The 10,172-nt window shown below is 41.2% G+C and overlaps 1 protein-coding gene across 1 annotated transcript in view; it reads right to left on the bottom strand.

The window, feature by feature from the left end:
* Positions 1 to 10,172, bottom strand: part of CTNND2 (catenin delta 2) — a 1,230,080-nt gene that overhangs the window by 296,733 nt on the left and 923,175 nt on the right. The gene's annotated exons all lie outside the window — the stretch shown is intronic.

Here is a 10,172-nt window from a genome sequence, read left to right as displayed (position 1 = left end):
AAGTTCCAAATCCTACACAGATAAAAGTTCTTAGTTCACATTCATTCCACCTTCCCAGGCTACCCCATCTGTGATTGAAACTGCAATTAACCGATCACAGGGCTTGACCAGTATTTATGAATCTTCTACCTTAATTTAGATCTGCAACATGCACGTGTTTCCAGAATTTGTTAGAATGATAGTGGATCTCAGATCAGGGACAACTTTACCATCTATCTGGATGGAGACTCAGTAAAAGAGGTAAGTTGACAGAATTCCCTTTGGGGGAATTCAGCAAACCAGTTCCAGAATTCCTTCCTTCTTTCCTTCCTCTCTCCTTTCTTTCTTCCTCCCTCCCTCCCATGTTCCCTTTTTCATTCCTTCCCTCCTTCTTCCTTCTCCCCCTTGCTCTCTCTCATCCTCCCCTTCCCTTCTCCATTCCTACCCTCCCTCCCTTCCTCCCTTCTTCCCCTCCCTCCCTCCGTCCTCCTTTCTGCCTTCATTCCCACTTTCCTTTGTCCGATGGGCTCCTTTCCCCCTCCTGCCTTTTGACAACAGTTTGTCCTAGTGACCCCTCTCCTTCCTGCCTAGCCCCACTCTTTCCCATGTTCTCTATGACCTCCCATCCTCTCAGTAAATTCCACTGCAAAAGTGTAAGAAAAGCAGAATGGAGGTTGCAGCTAAACTTCGTAACTAAATGAAAGTGCATTTTAATATAAATTAAAAGTGAAGTTTAATCTTAAAAAATGTATTATTCTTCATGTCTCCAACTTATTAAATGGCCAAACACTTGAACTTGATGTAAACCTTTAATAGTGTCCATTCGCTGCTGCTAATAAATTACCACACACCTACTGACAGGCAGCAGCACAGAGGCATTCCCCTGCAGTTCTGGGGGCCAGAAGCTGAAGCAGGCCACGGCTGTGCTTGTCCAGATCCCCCACCATCCTCGTGAACAGCTGGGAATCACACCATTGTGATCCACAGGGTTTCCATTGGCTGATTTCACGAAGCAGATCTCCAGGCCTCTCTTTCAAGTCTGTGTTAGTCTGGAAGCTCTGCTGACACCCGTTCAGCATCAGAGCCACACATGGGCCTCCACTGACACACAGGTGTTCACTGTGCATGAGGTTCACTGGCCAGAAATTGAACCCGTGTCTCCTGAGTGGAAGGTGAGAATTCTACCTCTGAGCCACCGCTGCCCCCATATGTCACTTTAAATGTGCTAAAACTTGGGGAAGTATTTCTGAATTGGCAACCATTCAATGTAAACTATCATCCCAGACATTTGTCACATCTCCTGTTTTAATTTTCAGCATAGACCTTATTGGTAGCTAGTATTTCCCATGCTTTTTATTTACTTGTTTATTATCTGTCATCTATTCATTGCTCCTCCCTAACACACACACACACACACACACACACACACTCACTCATAGGTCCTGCTCATAAAATGAAAGGGAGGACATTGTGTGTTCACCACCAAATCCCCAAAATACTCTCTGACAACCACTAGGTGTTCACCAAATAGATGTCAAGTTAGAAGACATAATAAATGGATTATGGGAGCTCTGGTAGCATAGTGCCTAAGGCACTTGACTGCTAACCAGGAGGCTGGCGGTTCAAACCCACCAGCCACTCCTCGGAAGGAAGGTTGGGCAATCCTACTTCCATAGTGATAACTGCCTCGGAAACCCAAGGAGGGGTCGCTAGGAGTCGGGGCCGACTCGATGGCAAACAACAACAACGACAACAACAACCCTATGGAAGACCACATAGAGCTCTAGTGGCATAATACCTAAGGCACTTGACTGCTAACCAGAAGGCTGGCGGTTCAAACCCACCAGCCACTTCTCCAAAGGAAGACTTGGCAATCTACTTCTGTAGAGATACTACCTCGAAAATCCAAGGAGGGGTCACTATGAGTTGGAATCGACTCGATGGCAGTGAGTTTGATTTTTTCTTTTTTTTGGTTTATGGAAGACCATGTGCTCTGAGCAGTAAGCAAACATTCTTAGAATGCAACATCACTAGGAAAATGAAGCAGTGATATGAAAGGGTAAAATAGTAGATGACAGATGTGATGTTATCCACAATGAATCCAAATGTTTCACAACAAAAAATGTTTCTTAGATAGGATTATATACTGTGATTCTACAGAAAGTTTGTTTTCAATTAGTAGAGAAAATATGTTGTTGTTAGGTGCCATCAAATTAGTTCTGACTATTAGTGACCCTATGTACCACAGAATGCAACCCTGCCTGGTCCTGAGCCATCCTTCCAAGCTTTGCCACACTTGAACCCATCGTTACAGCTACTGGGACACTCCAGCTGGTTGAGGATCTCCCCCTTTTTCACTGACCCTCTACTTTGCCAAGCATGATATCCTTCTCTGGGGACCAGTCCCTTCTGACAACATGACCAAAGTAGCTGAGACAAAGTCTGGCCATTTTTGCTTCCAAGGAGTACTGTGGCTGCATTTTTTCCAGGACATATTTGTTCAATTTTCTGGCAGTTCATGGTATATTCAGTACTTCACCAACACCATAATTCAAAGGCATCAACTCTTCTTGGGTCTTCCTTATTCACTGTCCAGCTTTCACATGCATACAAGGCAATTGAAAGTACCATGGCTTAGATAAGGTGCACTTTAGTCTTCAAAGTAATATGTTTGCTCCTTAACGCTTCAAAGAGGCCTTTTGCAGCAGATGTTCCCAGTGCAATATGACCTTTGATTTTTTGACTGCAGCTTCCATGGGTGTTGATTGTAGATCCAAGTAAAATGAAATCCCTGACAACTTCAATCTTTTTCTCCATTTATCATAATGCTGCTTATCAGTCCATTTGTGAGGATTTTTATTTTATGTTGAGGTCTAATCCATACTGAAGGCTGTGGTCTTTGATCTTCATAAGTAAGTGCTTCACGTCTTCTTCACTCTCAGGAGGTAGGGTTGTGTCATCCACATATCGCAGGGTGTTAATGAGTGTTCCTGCAATCCTGATGCTTTGTTCTTCTCAGAGTCCTGCTTCTGGGATTATTTGCTCGTATACAGCTTGAATGCATATGGTGGAAGGATACAACCTTGACACACACCTTTCCTGATTTTAAACCACGCAGTATCTCCTTGTTTTGTTCAAATGACAGACTCTTGGTCTATGTACAGATTCCTCATAAGCACAATTAAGTGTTCTAGAATTCCTATTCTCTGCAAGGTTATCCATAATTTGTTATGATTCACACAGTTGAATGCCTTTGAATAGTCCATAAAGCACAGATAAACACCTTTCTGGTATTCTTTACTTTCACCAGGATCCATCTGACATTAGCAATGATATTCCTCATTCCACGCCCTCTTCTGAATCCAGCTTTCATTTCTGGAAGTTCCTTGTCAATATACTGCTGCAGCCATTTTTGAAATATCTTCAGTCAACTTTTATTTGTCTGTAATATTAATGGCATTGTTAAATAATTTCCACATTCTTTTGGATCACCTTTCTTTGGAAAGGACACAAATATGTATCTCTTCCATGTCAGTCTTGCAAATTTCTTGGCATAAGTGGCTAAATGCCTCTAGTGCTGCATCTGTTTTTCTGAAACATCTCAGAGGGTATTCTGTCAATTCCTGGAGCCTCCTTTTACACCAATTCTTTCAGTGAGGATACACCTCCTAAATTTACAGATGATCTGAAGAATAGCTTTGATGGCTTGGACACCAATGACTGAAGAACAGACAAGATATGAAGAAAGCAAAAGTTCATTAAAAACACAGGAAAGGAAGACAGACCAACATGGATGTCAGAAGAGGCTCTGAAACTTGTTTTTGAATGCAGAGTAGCTAACACAAATGGAAGAAATGATGACTTAAAAGAGCTGAAGAGAAGATTTCAAAGAGCAGCTCAAGAGGACAGAGTAGAACATTAAAATAAAACATGCAAAACCTAACGTTAGAAAACCAAAAGAGAAGAAGAATATGCTCAGTATTTCTCAAGGTGAAAGAGCTGAAGAAAAACTTCAAGCTTAGATTGTAATACTGAAAGATTCTGTGGGCTAAATATTGAACAATTCAGGAATCATCAAAATAAGATAGAAGGTGTGGTAGTTATGTTTGTGTGTCAACTTGGCTGGGCCTAGTTGAATGGCTGGGCAGCTCGTGGTAGTTATTCCCCATGATGAGACTGGCAATCAACTCCATGGTGGGATCTACCACAAGCAGCTGAGTAGCTGCACTAGGGATATGGTCTGCTTCCTTTGTATAAGCTGCAGCTTCAGGAATGGTCTCCAGCTTATGGCATGCTTGAATGACATGCATGCAGCTATGTCGTCATTCAGCAGACTGCCATGCTCTGACAACCTGGGGACTTTCAATGGACTTTAATTAATGGCCTGCCATGTGGTTTGGTGGTATCAGGACTGTGCCTTGTCACTTGTCAACCTCGGGTTTGTCAGCCTCAGCAGCCAGCAGCTGCCTGACTGAAGAAAAGCCTTCAGCTTCAGTGGGCCGGGAGCAGGAGGCAGAGCTCAAGGCCGAGGTTGAAGGGCTTTCACCCAATTCCTAGAATCTGGTACTCTGAACTTAGACTTAAAGCCTCCAAAGCATAAGAGAATAAACTCCTTTTTGTTCAAGCCATCCATTTGTGGCATATTCCTGTCAGAGTGGCACTAGGTAACCAGAACAGAAGGCATACACAGTGTCATTGTAGCGAAAACAATTGGTCAATGTTCAACCATTTCAGGAAGTAGCACATAATTAAAACCAATAGCAATGAAGGACGAGGAGATATATATAGATCACCAAAAGTCATCAATCAGTTTAGCATTAGAAGGCTTATCTCTGGTGTGATATATGAGTAATTTTCTTATATTAGCTCCTTGATTATTCTAAATGAGCCAGGGTAATACAAAAAGTTCAATTCATCATAATTGTGAAGTAAGATGAGTTTGCCCTGGTACTCAACATCCTTACTGAAGGTAAAATAAAAATGTTTTAGTATTTTGGTTGACAGTCACTCACAAATTTTAATTTATATGCTACTTTCTTCCAGATTAAAACCTGTGATGCAATCTGTATAGTATTTTTAGATGACTTAAATGTATTCAATAGCTTTCCTTTTATCAGTGTAGAGTTATTGCTGTTCCAGATAAATGCTGACAGTAGCTTTAGTTGAGAAGACATTTCAATCATGAATTCTGTATACTAAATATACTCAAAGCATAGCTTATTTTTATTACAGGCACAAGATGGCTCTTTTTCCTTGAAACTGATTATACATATTCATGAGGAGTAATTGGTTTATTAACATTTCTTTAATAAAATCTTAATTACTTTCATTTGATCCTTTACTTTGTTGTAGAAGAGGGTAATTGTGGTTTCCTTTTTCCTGAAAGAGATGAAGACTTTGTCTTTAAAAACAGATTAAATAAAAATTGATTTCAATAACAACCACTAACTAGATGTCAGTGAATCAATTATGACTCAGTTGACCCCCCGGGTATCAGAGCAGAACTGTGATCCTTCGGGTTTTCAGTGGTTCACCTTCCTTAAGCAGATCTCTAGGTATTTCTTCTGAGAAGCCTCTGGGAAGACTTCTAAACTTTCATTAAAGCTGCGGTTGTTAACTACTTGGATCACCCACTTAATGTTAATAATAACCCAAACCAAACCAAACTGCCATCAAGTCGATTCCAACTCACAGCAACCCTACGCTGTTGTTGTTATGTGCCGTCGAGTCGGACCCGACTCATAGCAACCCCTCCTTGGGTTTCCAAGGCAGTATCTCTATGGAAGTAGATTGCCCAGTCTTCCTTCCAAGGAGTGGCTGATGGGTTTGAACAACCAGTCTTCTGGTTAGCAGTCAAGTGCCTTAGGCACTATGCCACCAGAGCTCCTTTCAACAACCCTATAGGACAGAATAAAACTGCCCCATATGGTTTCCATGGCTATAATGTTTGTCGAAGCAGACTGCCTCAGATTTCTACTGGTGGAGTAGCTGGTGGGTTCAAACCATGGACATTTTGATTAGCAGCTGAGTGCTAAGCACTGCTTTACCAGGGCTCGACAACATCCTCCTGTCAGATATTGCCTTTTGACTTTGTGGGATGTTATTATAACCCCTGGATGTGCTCTCAGGTTTGTTTGTTTGTTTTTAATCTTTAGACCTAATCGCAATCTTGTAACATGGGTGAACTCCTTCCAAAAGCCACAGGGAAGTTGGGCTCCATTGACTTTACCCAGATGTTTTTAAAATTATTTTAAGTTAACTCATTAATTACAAATTGACATAGTGCACTCATTAAGATTTATTCTGAAAAACTATCATTTTACTGGAGAGTAAGAGTTTATATGCTTGAGGAAGAGAGACAAATGGGGGCAAAAATGTTTATCCTACAAAAAAGTCAAAGTTAAGGCCTGGGGTTGGGGGTGGTATGGAAAAGAGGGGGATGCCCACCACTACCTTCTTCCTCCCCAGCCATTTACACCTTTAATCTGTGAGTGGTGGGAGGTGTCTGATCAAAATCTGGAGCTCCATAACACCCTGGCTGGATATGTCTTGTGCACTATGGATGCCTATTTGCATATATGAACATTTGGTACACACATATAGATACTCATGAAGGGGTCAATCACTAGCATAGGCCTGAGCAGTAATGGCCCTCAAGGTGTGGCTGTGAATCAGGACTGTCTTTGAGAGTCCTTCTAGATGTTATATGTGTGACCTCAAAGAAGATTCACATGCCATGCCTGTCTGATGCTTTGAAAAATAAGTGTTTGAGTCTATATTCAAGTTTACCAAAATGGCATTATCATAATGAGTAGCTGATGAGATCAAAACTGAATTTTTCTTTTTGGAGTCCCAGTCATTAGGTAACTAAAACAAATACTGCTGAGTTGTCCTCCTGAATTCTCTAGACGAGGACACTGCAGTGACTGTGGGGAGGAGATGAAGGTTCAATCTTGTAGGATTTGGACTCACTGAGTCGTTCTGAGAGTCTTGCAGAGATGGTGATGAGATGACAGAGATGCTGGAACTCATCAATGTGGGGTGAAGGGAGAGAAGAATTGGAATATCACAGTCAAGAACTACACTGTCAATCTACCATGGCCGCTTAGAACTTCTTGTCCAAATGAAAATTTGTGTTAAAAACAATCGTATACCCATGAATGCTGAGAATGAGACAGAATTATTCTTGCTTATATTCCGGATGTGTACAGAATATGGATAACATCAATACAGGAGTGGTAAGATGCTCTTCAATTGGAAAGTCAATCAGAGGTGTGCTACAATACACCAGACGCATTTTGATTTCTGCTGATGAAATCTACCTGGGTCCCCAGGAGATATCTTCATTCCTGAATTTCTAAAACAACTTTGTTACAAGATAGAGACATCAGTGTCAACGGTGAGGTACAGTCTGGTTCCAAAGCCAAAAGTGATCCCCCAGAGACTTGTGACAGCCAAACTCCAACAGCAGAAGCACACATTAAAAGTTGAGATGAAGCCAGTATAGATCAGCCTACACAAGGGGCCACTGTTCCACCTAGAGTTTAGATTAGCATTTTACAAAGATCATTTTTAGTGTTGTTTTCAGTCTGAATTAATTTAGAAGTAAGTACTTTTAAAGGCAAAAACCTAGACTAACTTTTTTTAAAGAAAGAATCAGAACCCAGATATGCCTACAATTTCTCTTTCCTTTCTCTATTGGAGTATGCACATCCAAATTACCTACAAATTCTTTTGTTAAATGTACACCATAAATGAGTAAGGGGCCAGAGTTTCATCATGCAAAATAACACTTGTCACCAATCAGTGACAAGACAATACACCTACATCTAAGAAGGGAGATGCTCCTCACATGTTAATTTTTTTCTTCACTACTTGCACTTGAAAATACTTTGGATGTCACTGTGTGATAGTAGCCATCTGTGAAAGTCATGGGTTCATCTTTAATCAGAGCGTTTTATAAATGAACCATATAATTCTGTATTTGTCATTTCCCAGGATATCCATAGTTAAGAATATATAATTAAGTTTGCTTGGAACTGTAGCTTCCTAAATGACCTTGGTATGTCTGAACCTGAAGAAAGGTCACCAAAGTGCCCAAGTTGAGTTTAAAAATCTATAGGAACTGGCCGTGGTCCACTGCAGTTAAAAATGATGGCCCTCTATCTCATGATTGTCATGTTCCGCATGCTAATTAAAATGAGTTCTTATACTTTGGTTGAGTTTTTTGGTAGTTTTACCCAAACCAAACCCATTGCTGTTGAATCAGTTCTGACTCACTGTGACCCCACAAGAAAGAGTAGAACTGCCCCATAGCATTTCCAAGGCTGCAAATCTTTACAGAAGACAACTATCACACTTTTTCTTATGGAGAGACTGGTGGGTTCAAACTGCTGACCTTTTGTTGTTGTTGTTATGCGCCGTCGAGTCAAACCCGACTCATAGCGACCCCTCCTTGGGTTTCTGAGGCAGTATCACTACTGAAGTAGGATTGCCCAACCTTCCTTCCGAGGAGTGGCTGGTGGGTTTGAACCACCAGCCGTCTGGTTCGCAGGCAAGTGTCTTAGCCACTATGCTACCAGAGCTCCCTTTTAGGCCCCTTAAAATTACATGTACTAAATAAAGTGTGTAAGTTTGCCCTTTCATACACAGTATGATTGAGAGAGAGAGATTCAAAGACAAACATTCCCATTACTTGATGACTAAAAACAAGTGAGTGTGAAAGGTGAAATGAACATAATTTCTGGCTCTGGGTTACATGATACTGGAGCCATGTACTTTCCCATCCCTGTGTTAAACAATGCTGGGACTGACCAAAACAAATCTAAGTCTGCTTAGATACCTACTTTTGGAAGATAAGACTGGGAACAAAGTAGCTTGGTGACCAAGAGTAATTGTTCATTAAGACTGACTTCAAGCATCTCAACACTCTTCAGCAAAAGGTTTTTCTGATGGTCTTTGGGGACCTGAGAGTTGATAAACTCTATATGAAACTGGGGTAGATGACTAACTACATTTTTGGTAAACAGAACCTGAAACATCCTTGCACCTTCAGAAAATCCAGTGATTGTACATTCATGACCTGATCTGGGTGTATGGCAGTGGGTGCTAAGTTATTTGCAGTTGTATTAAGTACTAAACCCTGAGTACTAAACTAAGACACACAGCCTTTGAATACAGGCATAGCAAAAAGCCAATTCATATGCATCTTGGCAAGGCCCCAGAGTAACGTTTAGCCAAGACTGAGTTGGCAAACATTACAGAACTTTGTAGAGCCAGAGATGGCTTTCACCTTTCCTAGTATAGTCAGCACATGTACCTCATTCCTCCTGTGGGAGAGAGCAGAAGAGCTGAAACAGAATTGGGAGGGGCATCCTTTGCTAAGAATCCTTGTGAAGAATGGGAAAAGGACAGTTGTGACACTTTTTATAGCTGGGGCCACTTTAAGGCACATCCTTGGTTCCTATGGCTTTCAAATGACAATAGCCTTAAAAAAGATATGGTGGCAGAGTAGAAAGAGCCACAGTTGGGAATCAGAGTATGGGGTTTTAAGTTCAGCATCTACAAAATCAGGATTAAAAATAATTTAGATTTTAGGAGACCCTCAATAAGTATTTACTGAATGGATGAATAATAAAATGAATGATCCAGTAAGTGAGTGAATTAAGTTGTTTGTTCACAATGATGTTAAAGTACAAAGATGTCAAATTATCATAAGGCACGCCTGAGCTATGATGGTTAATGTTACGTGTCAATTTGATTAGGCCATGATTCCCAGTATTATGCAAGTATTCTCCATTTTGTGGTATTATTTAAGTATCCTCCACATTCTGTGTTGTAAATTCTATCCTTTATATGTTAATGGGAAGGCTGGGGTCCAAGGTAAGTGGGTTCTGGGCTTGTGGATGCTTTTTGCTTGGGAACAGCTCTATTTTAAGGCCAGGGCCTGAGGGAGGTGGGCACAGGGGTGAGCAGCTGCTTTTTGCTTCGGGGCAGGTCTATTTTCAGGCTGGGGTTTGAGGTAGGTGGATGCAGAGGTGTTAGGAACAACAAGGGAGATAAACTTGTCTGTCACTTTCTTGTCCTATGGTGGCTTACATGTTGCTGTGAGGCTAGAGGCTATACCATTGGTGTTGCAAAATGCCAGCACGGTCATGCATGGTAGACAGGTATGGTAAGTTAAGGTTGTATGT

Source organism: Orycteropus afer, unplaced genomic scaffold, assembly GCF_000298275.1.
Source record: "Orycteropus afer afer isolate SDZICR_OR568_19922 unplaced genomic scaffold, OryAfe1.0 scaffold00303, whole genome shotgun sequence".
Classification (NCBI taxonomy): Eukaryota; Metazoa; Chordata; class Mammalia; order Tubulidentata; family Orycteropodidae; genus Orycteropus; species Orycteropus afer.
Note: the sequence above shows the minus strand (reverse complement) of the source record. Positions and strands in the feature narration are given on the sequence as shown.